Below are 14,482 nucleotides of genomic sequence, written 5' to 3' on the forward strand. Positions count from 1 at the left end.
TTATGTTTGAACATTCTTAATAGTTTATATCTGACAACATAGATATATTATTTCAGCGAGTAATAAATGAGATGTCATTATATTGGAAAATGTTTGAGAGCGTCAGCTAGATTGTCATGTCCAGAGATAGCAAGTATATACATGTATATAGATATGACTCGCTGGAATTACATCTGAATCACAATGGTCACTATGAAAACAAACCTGCACTACTGATGCAGGAAACGAACACACGGACATATAGCATAAGCTATAATTAGACTTCTGCAATATATTAAGCATGAATTCTAGTGAGTGGAACGTGTTCTGAAGAAGATTTGATGTTCTGAGTAGTCCAATATATGGGCTTTTCCCGGTACTAGATTATGTTGTATATTTTAGTGTATCTCTGGTTTATATATTTCTTTGTAATTTAGTTAAGGTGTTAGACTTGCGAATATATTTTTCTCCTTTTCTCCATTTGGCAATGCATGGGTCAATATGAATAGCATCATCGCAGATGACTTTATTGGTTTCTGACAAACACTAAACTGACTCTGATTATTGGTCCCTGGCAAACACTTCACTGACTCTGAGGACACGTGACCTCTCCAGAGTCTACTTCGTTCCATTGCTGCGTTTGTATCTAAGAATCAATCGTGATGATGGGTCTGTAACAGTACGATGTGTAATCATACATTGTAACCAGCCCAGCTTCACTAAGTCTTCACTAAGTTTACATCATTTGTGAAACACAACAAAGGGTCTGTAACATTCATATCGCGTGCAACGTGCATCTGTCAGCGGTTCTTGTTTCTCAGAATCAAATTAAGTGCATTATTTCAATGATTGAGCAATGCAAGATTAACAATCTTTCAAGTGTATTCATTAACTAGAAAACTTTTTGGACTATTTCGTATAAACCTGTAGACTAAAAAGCATGGTTCTTGATACATCAAATACAGTTCTAATACTTGCATGTTTTCACTGGTTGTCGTGTCTCGATGCTGAGTAGTATACTGTAAATCAACTTACTGTCGTATACGATTTTCGTGCACATCGCGAGAAATTAAAATTCTCGAAAACAAATAGCCGCAAAAAGTTTCAATATAAGTACAATAATGATTTCAAATTGTACATTTTAAATAATAAATTGTCGTGAAAAATTCAGTTGGTTTTCATATGGTGATTGTTACATTGTAACGAAATATGCAAGTATATCTCACAAAATTATGTTTTTTATCCAGATAATTTCAAGTACCTCTTTTATTTCTTGTTCTGCATCCCGGATAATAAAACTCGGAACGCTAACTCCAAAATGACACTTTGATTAAGGTTATCAACCATTGTTAATGGTTTTTCAGTGATCGTACTTGATTCGTCTGTTGAAACGCTGATTACATGTTGTCACTTCATGTTACGGCCATTATTAATTACAGCAGCGTGTCATTCTACACAAATGCAAATTACGACCTTGACCTTTCGCCTGATTCCTGTTACCATGGCAACTTGGTCTTCCTTGTTATGTCTTAAAAATACAAATGCATGGGTAAACGGCCGGACGGCTACGTATAAAGCATTATTGCCCAAACACCTTTGACTTTATAATTATATTCACTTTCATTATTGTATATATTCCCAGGCCCGTTTTCAAGTTTCTATTACTTAATGTCTTATTTATCCATTCAAAACCAATGTTAAAACGTATATGGAGAAATAAAACTCCGAAGAATGGGTGATAAATGATTGCTTCGACAAAGAATATTCTTTACATCTTTTGTTGTTATTTTTCTTTCTTTCTTTCTTTTTTTCATTTTCAATAACTTATATTTAATAAAATTTATAACGAACATTAAATATAATCTGAATGAAATATTAAAATCATGAGTAATGGATAATTTACAAAATAAAAACACATCAATTTAATTTAAGTTCGTATAAAGTAATAAATAACTTATTCAATGGATAGAAATTATAAATGAGCCGCCATTTACTGACATTCCCCTGACTAAGATGTGTAGGTATGTAACATATGGTCATTTTTTATATTCTCGCATTACCATCAATACATTTGAAATAACAAATAATACTTCAATGTATTGAATGTTACTGTTTTGTGTAATAGGCAAATTGGTGCAGCGCGTCAATTTATATTTCATCAAATGAAAAATGTCTGTAGTAATAGTATCATACAATACAAGTACGATATCTTGACACACCACAGTAAATAACAACAGTTATAATCGTGTTTGTATTGATCACAATAGAAATACAAACACATACAGAACATGATGTTCAGATAGTAGCTAACAATTACGTATCCTCTCGTATCGATCATGGTTAAGGCCTTATCCTGGGACGGACACTGAACCTATCATTTATCACAATTTCGCGTCTGAAAATCCATGGCCACATATCTTCATAATCAGAAATCTTTATCACCATTTCTGTCGACGGGTTCTAAAGAAATCATTCATCATCAATGTTCTTTAATAAAAAAAATAATACAATATTCTAGTTTTTGTCCGGGGCCTTTCTGTACTAAATGTTTTATGATAATGCATATTTCATTCCAAAAACAGATAATAAAGATAAATTGAACCAAAAAACGATCTTTTCGGTTTGGGAGACAGTGAATCATTTCACTTGTCAATGAATATGAATTTGCATTATAAAAGATATTTTTAAATGGAAATAAAATGATAATGTGCAATATCGAACGTATAGAATTAGGATAGGTGTAAAACTTCAAAAGCCATCATAAACAATGCAGACTATATGATTGAATTTTTGTCGTCTATGTACGATGTCTTGATTGGTGCAATAATAGAACCAATCAACAAGTGGATATATTAGCTGTATTTTTTTATATTACAGCGATACCGCTTATTATTTAGCAAAACGTGTAACGGTAAATAGTTTAGACCCCTTTGATCTCCTACACAGCTCGGCGACGATCAGTTTGCAAAACGTGTCTGATTGGCCAACCAATCAGGGAACAGTATCACTATTTTAACACTGGATACATTATACTAAAGATATTATACATATATTTTATTATATGTATACGCAATACTAATAGGAAATAATGTATTCTAAATTAAGTTTTGCCAAGACGACTGTTCTCAAAGATCAAGTCTGTAGGGTTCTGGACATGAAACATTCTGTTGAAAAAATCGTAAATGTCGCATACCGAATATAATTTGTGGCAGAATTTGTGCACACGTTTCATACTTCATAACGTTTTCAAAAGAGATGATCCAATGATTTTATGAAACGAAGATAAACAATAATACAGGATATGATCTATCTAATCTTATCCAATTGCCCGAAAAAAAATATATACATACAGCACACGGCGTATCTAAATGTTGTCAATTAATTGCTTACACTGTGATGTATAAAAGTACACAGCCGTGTACAATAGTACCGGAGATTAATGGAGATGAGATTGATTTTCAGCACGTCTGTCGCTTGATAGACATCAACAGTATCCTGTATTCACAATATTACACTATGTATCTTCTTCATTAGTAAGATCAAAGGCAATACATAGTTCTAGTTTACTATAAGCCGTCTTTTGCGTCTTCTGCTTATCCTATGCAATAGGAAATTGACATCATTTATTTCGTAATTTGTTTGCAAGACATGAATTGTTAAATACGCTTCATGGTGGATATATATTAAAGTTAATGAAACAGGTTATGACTATTAATGATGGTAATGGCTGATTAAGTACAAGATGAGTAGCTGCTACAATGTATTCACGATATCATATTTTAATATCAGAATGTGATAAAAAATGTCAACATGATTAAAACTAATCAATCACTCAAAGACGAGAGAAACAAAAACCAAAAATAAAACAAAAAGATTCTGGTGCTCCGGAGGTGTGAATACTTTTTGCTTCATTCTCAACATCCTTTATTTAAAATGGTTTACAACAAGAATAAATAACGAACCAGTTATAATACCTCTGAATTCACATCATCATTAATTCAGAACACTTGACGCTACTAATTGTTTTGATTGTCTCCTCAGATTTAATTCTTACAAAATTTCAAAACACGAATACCATTTTATCAATTCATCATTGAATTGATTTTTCCTTTCACCAAATGACAAATTCATAACTAAATAGTCTTAGAAGCAACTCAACACTGGTCACAGCTGTGTATAACAAACACTTTCACAAACTCTTACTAACTTCTATAATATTAGATAAAAAATATTTATACTACATAATACATATCTGTAGATAGGATCAGAAATTATCCAAATAATCTCTGAGTACATGTAAATCTTTCTTTGTGGTTAAATACACTTATACAAGTCTCTCATTACAAAAACTAAAATAGACACGTCAAATACAGGTCTAAATATTTGGCTTTTCTATATAGTTAATCTACTTAGGAAAGGCAATGGTAAAATAAACCTAATTATTGCTGCCACAATGACAAAGAAATTACAGTTGAGAACAGAAAGTTTAATTTTACTGGAAATCCTCTCAGAAATTCATCTCGTGTTTGTGCAAGACCAATATGCAATAGAGGCTATTTAATGTCGCTTTCTATAGGAAACATGTCTGAAAATGTAATTTAGCGACAGGGTTACTGTCTCCCCGTGTAATACTCTGGGAATCAAACACAGACAACCAATGTCAGCGGCAATCTAGCCACCAGAGCATACAACTATCACCTATTATACCAATAAACATATCAGCTGGAATAGATACAAGTGAGAAGAAATTGGGTTTCTATTAGCAATCACGGGAACAGCTTCTCCAAGACAAGATGTAATGACATCTTACACGAAGAGATGATCTGTTTTATAACGTTAGTCTACCCATGTCTCTATGGTGTCCAAGCTAGTCTGTCACATTGACCTAACCGCGTGCTGTCATGGTGACCCTCACAGAGGGTGTCATAGTGGCCTTACTTTATTAGATTAGGTTGTCATGGCAACATAAGCGCATATTGGTGTGCTGACCTTACCAGAGGCCATTGTGACCTTACCACATTTCGAGATGGTGATCTAACCAGACATTTTCCTTATAAGATTTCCCTGATGCCTTACCTAAAAGTTGTCTTTGTGACCTAACCAGAGGATGCTATAGTTTGGTTTGGTTTTTATTATATTAACATGGTGGCATTAACGCTTAGTGTCATTTTATGACGGACTCCCGTGTATGTGGTGTCTCGTGTGTGTGAAATGCGAGGTGCGTATTTAAGGGAGATTTTTTTGACCATTTAACGGTGCTATATCAGAGGAGCATCCAGCTGAATACATCCAACAACATACCTCACCCGGTCATTTTATACCGGGTAAACCAGTCGGCCAGCTCTTTTAATGTTGAGCGCTAAGCAGAAGCAGAAACTACCACGTCGTGTCTCGGCCAGGGGATAGATCCCAGAGCCTATCTTAAGGGAGCGAGAGCTCAACAGAAGGCCAAAAGTGAGGTGGAGTCAAGGGAGGCCTTAGGAAGGAGATAGTAAGAAAGTTAGTACCAAGGAAGGGAAAATATAAGATCCTAATTCTAGTCGCCTTTTACGATCTTGAAATATGGTAGCAGGTACAATTCTAACGCCAAACCTGCAGGACCCCGATACTGTAGTTATCCTACATTAGGTTGTCATACTAAACAAAACTTATGATCTCAATGTTACCTAGCTATGTATATTGTCATAGTGAAAAGACACTTTTTGTGGTTGCCACATATCTATTCACATAGCCATGCTCCTGTCAATGGTTGTTGTGTTAACTTACCGATGTTTTCATTATTACTAAAAAGGGCTATCTTATAGACCGTACTAGAAGCTATCATGGCAACCTAATCAGATACTGTCAATGTAGTCTACACGAGGTCATAGTGATCTAGTCAGAATATAACTAGATCTTTTCATTGATGCCTAAAAAGTTGCCGCCATGGTGGCATTGCCAGAAGTTGTCATGTTGATTTGACATACATTTATAAATGGTCATTTTTCCCACAAACAGTTGTTATGGTAAACTTACCCAAATGTTACTAATTATATAGACTACATTGCAGTCTTGAACAATATAGAACTAAGCTCCAGTAAATGTTCATTCTGTTGCCTTACCATAGAGCTGATACAAAGGCAAAGGTATATCACGTTTGTCAGTTTAGAAGGCCACAATTACAAGAGAACGCTGTCCTCATTCACAGAACAATGAAAATGATAGACACCAGACACTGACTTTATATACATTGTTTCAGTCATTTCCACGAATCAACTCTACTAGCAGATAACAAGTGAGACATTTCCTTATCTACAAATAATCTAATCTATCGGGTAATATACAGTACTTCAAGCGTATATTCAAAGTAACGCTTGCCCAAAACATGACCACCATTCTGATTATAATTGTTTGTATTAATATTGTAGACTTGTTCAAGAATGTTCGCGGGGAAACACATCCACACCTTTATCTAGTAATCTACCACTTCTCACGAAAATATCGTTTATGCATGAAGGTGCCTCCATCTCTTTGTCAGAGAAACTTATTCAGAATGTCTATTTCTTTTTGTCAAGCAAATTCGTTAATTTTGTTAATGTATTATTCAAATACGATGAGACAAAGCTTTTAGAAGACTGTTTATGAGAGTAATACCGAGGAAGTGTCTACTACGATATATGATCCCTTGATCCCTGAGGTCTCGTACCGATTGCCCAAATATAAACAATTATCTACGATTATTTGAAGACCTAATTTGGAAGAATGCCATAAGAGACCCGTGACTGTGGTCTACATACGCTTCCAGGCCATCAGAGGGACACAAATCTGAGGTTCATATACTGTCCTTCGGTCGCCGTAAGGCCAGTGCTCTGAACACTACAATGTAGATCTCATTATGGTCTATTAAGCCTGTAAATGACGTTATCATGTGACCACATCATGGGACAAATGGCATCAGACAGGGCGCATGCATGAGTCGCCTTTGATTACATAGACATCTATATACATCAATTAAATGTCGCTCTCTTCCTGGTGATTATACCTAGATCCTTTTTCTCGGAGGAAATGTCATATGTCACAATAAAAAAACGTTATATAGCCCCAAATTTCCTGTCTCCTTTCAAACATTACTATTTCCGGAAACAGAATTACATCCGTAGAAAGGTCATTAAAACTGTACAAAATGACATGATATGGCCAGCACAAAATGACCCAGGACAAATACCAGACATTTCATTTATCTATCGCTACCAGGTATTGTAGCAAAAACATTGTTCCAAAATTAGAAATGAAAAAGGAAAAAACCTGTTTAACACTTCTAGTCCGTCTACTTGTATAGCTGTGGGACTTGGCTCACAGTGCCGTCAATAAAGTCGGCACTTCATGAGCTGTTGATAAAAGCCTTGTTTCTTATCTTGTTCAATACATATGTGGAGTTCAATGCATTATGTCGTTAAAGAGCGATGGCTGGTCTAGATATTAGAGATCAAAATTTCTCTATCAGATTCAATTTTTCTCAAAGCCGACTCCAGACTGACAAAAAAATTGTCAGTTATTGAAAGATAAATAGAAATGAAATACAAATTATAACAGAAGTGTATCCTCAGTGGAATGCATTTGCTTTGTAGCCATCAGATGGGTATACATTGTCAAAATCTATTAGTAGAGCAATGAACTTTATTGCATTTGTACCAACATGGTTCCCATGTTGCATTGGGTTTATGTGAATTATTATTTAATACTGACTTAGTGTAGGGCAACATTTCCTATTAAGTATACAACATGCTATACAGTAAATGAATTATAAAGAAAAGGCATTATAATCTTTTTGAAAAAAAATCAATAGTATTTGATTCAGTTTAGAAAACGTCGGAACGCATCTGTCTGAACAACTCTAACTGACAATATCCCCAAACTAATGGATTTTTCACTGGCAGATTTTAACCCTCCATCACAACTAGCAAATGTCTTTTATTCCGAGCTGCCAGCTTTCCACATAAAATGAAATTATTTGATTCAGCGGAAATTGATTTATTTGTGTTTTCACGTATTCCTCTAAATTTTGAACAGCAGGGATTTATGTCTTACTTCTGACAAAGAGATGTCTCCATGGAGATGCTGGCATATTTTTATGATATCTAAAGGAATCAGACCTCTATTAAGTTACTGTGTTAAATCAATTTTGGAGTGAGTGAATCTGATAGTTCAATCTAGATACAAAAACATCTCTGTTTGTCTGGTTTCGGAAACAGACATTCGTAGCTCTTTTGATAACACAACCACAACCATCTGGGTGCCCCAAGGGTTGAAGTTTTGACCCATTATCACTTCCTCCTATTTCACAACGCTTACCCATCCCCGTCGGGAGTAGCCTTGTAATAATGCTATATAGATCTGTCTTTGGACGAAATACATACGAAATAGGATGGGGGAATGCTGCAGGACAAGGCAGACTTTATAAGTGACCAGCTCAGTTGGTAGTGCATAATTGTGAATGTGCATCAATGTTCCTTCTTTTAAAGAAATTTCCTCAAATCAAATTGTCCTAGAGTATCAGAAAAAGCTTAAGAAATCTCCTTAAATTCTGCAATGTTTCCACATGGACAATCTTAATTTAAGGAATTTCTTTAAGGTCAGTTACAGGTCTGAATACCAGTCTGATAGCTCCGTGTTTTCTTTATAACATTGAATATAGCACACAACTTAGATTTCCAAAACATCAAAGCAAACAAAACCATTGAAATTTGAAATGGATCATTCAAAACGGTTTTTCAAACAAATACTCAGTTACTTATTTACACTTCATGGCCTTAACCATCTATAACTATCAATGTGTGTAAAGGATTCAATTTGTTATTTGGGAACATGGCGTCTTCCACAGAGTTCAATTTTTCAAATAATGGTACTTCGGCATTTTAACAAATCACGCTAAAATCAATGTTAGAATCCCCGAGGACAGTCGGTATCAGTATCAGCCAGTCGGTCTGTATTTCAGAGAGCTGTCATATCGGCATTGATCCGATACAGAAAAATAGCTCTGCAAGCAGTGAAATTCTGTACAACAGGAAAACAACCTGAACAAATCACTTTACTGATTCCGATAATGAAACACACAAAGTGATAGACACAGTGTCTGAATATTCACTCAAATGTAATATCTGTGTACGTAGTTTCATATTTACATGCTGTAGCAGCATATTAATTCATTTTTGTTATTGAATATTGTATAGGGAGAGTTTACTTCACTATCTAGTTACTTCAGCATTTTGTCTGTGTGTATGGGAAGCTTTAGATATAGAGAAAAAGACATTTAAAACAAAATCTATATATAGATGAAAATTCGAATATATGTTTTTAACTCAGAGAAGCGGTTAACATCGCTGTGTACATTTTGATAATTTGCTTTATTTTGATTTTCATACAATTAAAGGTATTAACATTTATTGGTGTGACATAATTAGGGGAGGTAGAGGGATTCATGGGTTCACAGAGAAGAAAAACAGTTAGTAATTGGCAACTGTTTTATGTGTATATCAAACCTGTAAGCTTGAGGTGGGGGTCAACTGTTGGGACAACCTCTTAGTTATTTGGGTACATCGGACAGGTATTTTCGATTTTTGAAACATACCCATTAAACCTTTAAATGTTCTCTATAAACAATGGCAGAAGGATGGCTGCCATTTTGACAAAATGAAGCAAGCAAGTGGGTTCATATTGAATTTGTTTTCGTCCAGTTGACATGCATCCTCCCATCATTGCCTGCTGGAAAAGTTGTATGCCTATATTAACATTCAGTAACGATTAATAGGGAAAATATCAAGATATTTGACTACTTCATTGAATAACATTTCATTTGTCATTTCCCATTATCGCAGGCATGCCATTTGTGATGTCGTTGTCATAATGATGTCATAATACAGGTGACAGTGAATATTTAACACAGAATAATGCCTATCTGTGATGACAATAAAAAAGTAAAATTCTATATGGGAATGGCATACACATAATCTCCATCTCTAATAGTCTTCATTGTTAAGGACTATACTGTACAAACATATCATCATATACTGTTAGGTCAGAGGTCAAATTGTTCTGTTGATGATAAGTCAGCGTTGTCATTAATCTCCGTCTTATGCCTACAGTGTATGTTTTATCTAATTATTTTAATCTTATCATTTTCGTGATGCTGAAGCAAAAAAAAATACATATTTCTTCATTTGTCCATCCTAAAAAGGACCTAGTACGACACAGCAATACAAAGATGAAAATGTTAGGCAATAAACGTAACTCATACGGACACATAATATGCTGTATGAACCATGATTTATTTTTATGGTAGAATTTGAGATGATATCTGACACAAACCCAATGACACACTCCTTATGGCAGACGAGGAGGTTAGATCAGGCCAGTCTGAGTCTGGGGCAACAAGAGTCAAGGTCAACCAACAAAGTTTTTGGCAACCTAAGGTCAAATAATCTGAAGAAGTTGGGACAAAGGTCAAAGTGGCACAAAATTCAAATATAGAAATATCTAAGGGGAACCGAAATCAAAGGATTGAATAATTTATATCCAAATTTACACCTTCAGATATGTTGGTAGATTGTCTGAGATGTAGCTCTGATGACCTGATCTACTAAATGTTAAAAAAAAAAGGTGGTCAACAAATATGCCACTTTCACAATTTTCAGCTCATCAGATAGTCATTAAAATTTGGACTACATGTATATGATGAAATTTGCAAACCAAACTCAAACTAAGAGCAGCCAAAGCAATGATAGAACCAGTGGACCCAAGGTCACACTAATTATCCTGTTGATCTCAAGGTTAAACAATCTCAGTCAGATGGGCCCAAGGTCAAACTGTCTGAACAAGGGGGATGTAAGATCAACAAATCTTAGCTAGTTGAACCCATGGTCAAACTTTCTGAACCAGTTGGACCCAAGGCCAAGCATATATAACCAAGTTGATAACAGAGCATAAATCACATATTTAAAAGTTGGTTCCAATGTTAAACGATCTCAGTTAGTTGAATCAATGGTCAAACTGTCTAAACAAGTTGGTCAAAAAATCTGAACGAATTGGATCCATGGTCAAACTGTCTGAGCAAGTGGGACCTAAAGTCAACAAAAATTTGGCCCATGATCAAACAATTTTTTGCAAGTTGGTCCTGAGGTCAAAACAAATTTGAGTCAGTTGGTCCAAAAGTCTAGCTAAACTACCAAAAGTGACTTATCTAATAAAGTCACACATAAAACACTAAGAATACGATAAGAACAATGAACCCGTACTCATGCTTTTGTATTTCATAGCAAAAGCGAAGAATTCTTCCCAGCATGTCTCCATGACTAATTCCTCTGCATGCATGTTGCATGTAAATGTCCCATTTGGGAATAAAGTAGATATAGCTAGCAGATGTGTCCAACACAACATATTACCAGCATAAAGTTCTCCCCATTCACACCTAGAAATGTCACTGTAAATATATAGAACATGTGACAATGGTGGATACCTGGTGTGGCGGTAGCTTCCCTGCATATATCAGTAGATATTTGTGTTAATGTGATAATGTTGACTTAATAATTTGTACATAGCGACATAAAAATCCTTCTGAACTTTTGCTTGACAAGAAACAGTCGCTGTATAGAAACTTTTGTGTTTTTCCTGTTGATGTTGAAACATGAATATAAAAACAAAAGTATTTGTTTTATATAACATAACTACGATTGTGATATCAGGTAACCACGAATGTTTATATTCAAAGAAAGTTTACACAAATATTTACATGTTATACAGCAGGTTATACATTTCAGAAAACATCAGGAATTGATATTTTAAAAATCCATCTCGATTTTCTAATTTCCTGTGCATATCAACATCAGCACCTACACACTAATCAGAAAGTGATGTTAATAGATTAATTCAAACCAAATATTTCTTTACACTGGAAATCTGTGGATTTAGCTCGGTGATTCATTAGGCTTCAGTATTAACTTGCCAGGAACAGAATCACCTTGTGGCTTCAATTTACAAAAAACATCCTCCTTTTTGGAATGTTCCCAGACCAAATTAGTGTTGGCTATATGGTAACAATTCTTGACAGATTGGCAAGGTAATTTCTAGACCAGGTCAGCGATGTAAGTTTGAAAAATCAACACGATCTCCACTTTGTGAACAGATAAAACTAATAAATTCTATCTATTTTATTTTTTGTTTCCAGTGTTTATCCTTGTAAAACTGCACTGAACATAAAGTTAATCTGGCAGCTATTACAGCAGGCTCTCTGTCAATCATTACACTAAATAAAGCTTTATAATTTATCAGAGAAAATCAAACAAGACAAGTATGTGAAGCATTTGACCCTGACATGGCCTTCAAGGTAAAAAAAACTGCAATGAACATCACATGTTCATTTCTATATTCGATTTCATGGCAGCTATATTCACATATTGAGGTAATATCACAGTCAGTAATTATACTGTGAAACATAATATTGGAATTTTGGAGAAAACAGAGTACTGCTGAAAGGAATCGCATGTACTTTGTGAGAGATAATGATCGCCAGGATCTTCACACACAACGAAAACAATAATGGCTGCTTTATTACATTACATCTCGACTGGTACTTCTTTTTTCTTTAAGTTTTAAAACATTCTCAGGAAATTAAAGATCAGGAATACTTTAACATTTCAAAGTACACCATTGAAAGAAATGTATTGATCACTTGAAATGTATCTAAGAGAACTGATGACAGCATGCCAATCCCTGTACATGTGCCAGCTGTGGTTGGTTCAGACTCTATATTTGTCCTACATAAGAATGCATAATACATCATAAAAAAGATTAACTTAAAGGTTGCTAAATGGAGTCTAGTTTTGAAAAGTCAACAGATTAAAATGGAGTCTAGTATATGATGGTTACTAGACTAATGGAATCTATAGTTTATAAAGGCCGTCATACTAAATAGAGTCTAGTTTATAAAGATTACCAGACAAAATGGAGTCTAGTTTATAAAGACTACCAGACAAAATGGAGTCTAGTTTATAAAGATTACCAGACAAAATGGAGTCTAGTTTATAAAGATTACCAGACAAAATGGAGTCTAGTTTATAAAGGTTACCAAACTAAATGGAGTCTAGTTTATAAAGGTTACCAGACTAAATGGAGTCTAGTTTATAAAGGTTACCAAACTAAATGGAGTCTAGTTTATGAAGATTGCCAGACTAAATGGAGTGTAGTTTATAAAGGTTATCAGACTAAATGGAGTCTAGGTTATGAAGATTACCAGACTAAATAGAGTTTAGTTTATGAAGATAACCAGACTAAATGGAGTCTAGTTTATGAGGATTACCAGACTAAATGGAGTCTAGTTTATGAAGATTACCAGACTAAATAGAGTCTAGTTTATGAAGATTACCAGACTAAATGGAGTCTAGTTTATAAAGGTTACCAGACTAAATGGAGTCTAGTTTATGAAGATTACCAGACTAAATGGAGTCTAGTTTATGAAGATTACCAGACTAAATGGAGTCTAGTTTATGAAGATTACCAGACTAAATGGAGTCTAGTTTATAAAGGTTACCATACTAAATGGGGTCTAGTTTGTAAAGGTTACCAGACAAAATGGGGTCTAGTTTGTAAAGGTAACCAGAAAAAAGGAGTCTAGTTTATGAAGATTACCAGACTAAATGGAGTCTAGTTTATAAAGATTACCAGACTAAATGGAGTCTAGTTTATAAAAGTCACCAGACTAAATGGAGTCTAGTTTATAAAGGTTACCAGACTAAATGGAGTCTAGTTTATAAAAGTTACCAGACTAAATGGAGTCTAGTTTATAAAAGTCACCAGACTAAATGGAGTCTAGACTAAATGGAGTCTAGTTTATGAAGATTACCAGACTAAATGGAGCCTACTTTATAAAGGTTATCAGACTAAATGGAGTCTAGTTTATAAAGATTACTAGACTAAATGGAGTCTAGTTTATAAAGGTTACTAGACTAAATGGAGTCTAGTTTATAAAGGTTACTAGACTAAATGGAGTCTAGTTTATAAAGGTTACCAGGATAAATGGAGTCTAGTTTGTAAAGGTTACCAGACTAAATGGAGTCTAGTTTATAAAGGTTACTAGACTAAATGGAGTCTAGTTTATAAAGATTACCAGACTAAATGGAGTCTAGTTTATAAATGTTACCAGACTTAATAGAGTTTAGTTTATAAAGGTTACCAAACTAAATATAAATATAGTTTAGTTTATGAAGATAACCAGACTAAATGGAGTCTAGTTTATGAAGATTACCAGACTAAATTGAGTCTAGTTTATAAAGGTTACCAGACTTAATAGAGTGTAGTTTATAAAGGTTAACAGACTAAATGGAGTCTAGTTTATAAAGGTTACCAGACTAAATGGAGCATAGTTTATAGAGGTTACTAGAATAAATGGAGCCTAGTTTATAAAAGTCACCAGGCTAAATGGAGTCTAGTTTATAAAGGTTACCAGACTAAATGGAGTCTAGTTTATAAAGGT

At 34.4% G+C, this 14,482-nt stretch overlaps 1 protein-coding gene across 2 annotated transcripts in view; it reads right to left on the reverse strand.

The window, feature by feature from the left end:
* LOC138321168 (band 7 protein AGAP004871-like) overlaps nucleotides 1-14,482 on the reverse strand; it is a 70,694-nt gene that overhangs the window by 11,494 nt on the left and 44,718 nt on the right. The window lies entirely within an intron of this gene.

The sequence above is a fragment of the Argopecten irradians genome, chromosome 4 (assembly GCF_041381155.1).
Source record: "Argopecten irradians isolate NY chromosome 4, Ai_NY, whole genome shotgun sequence".
NCBI classification, from domain to species: Eukaryota; Metazoa; Mollusca; class Bivalvia; order Pectinida; family Pectinidae; genus Argopecten; species Argopecten irradians.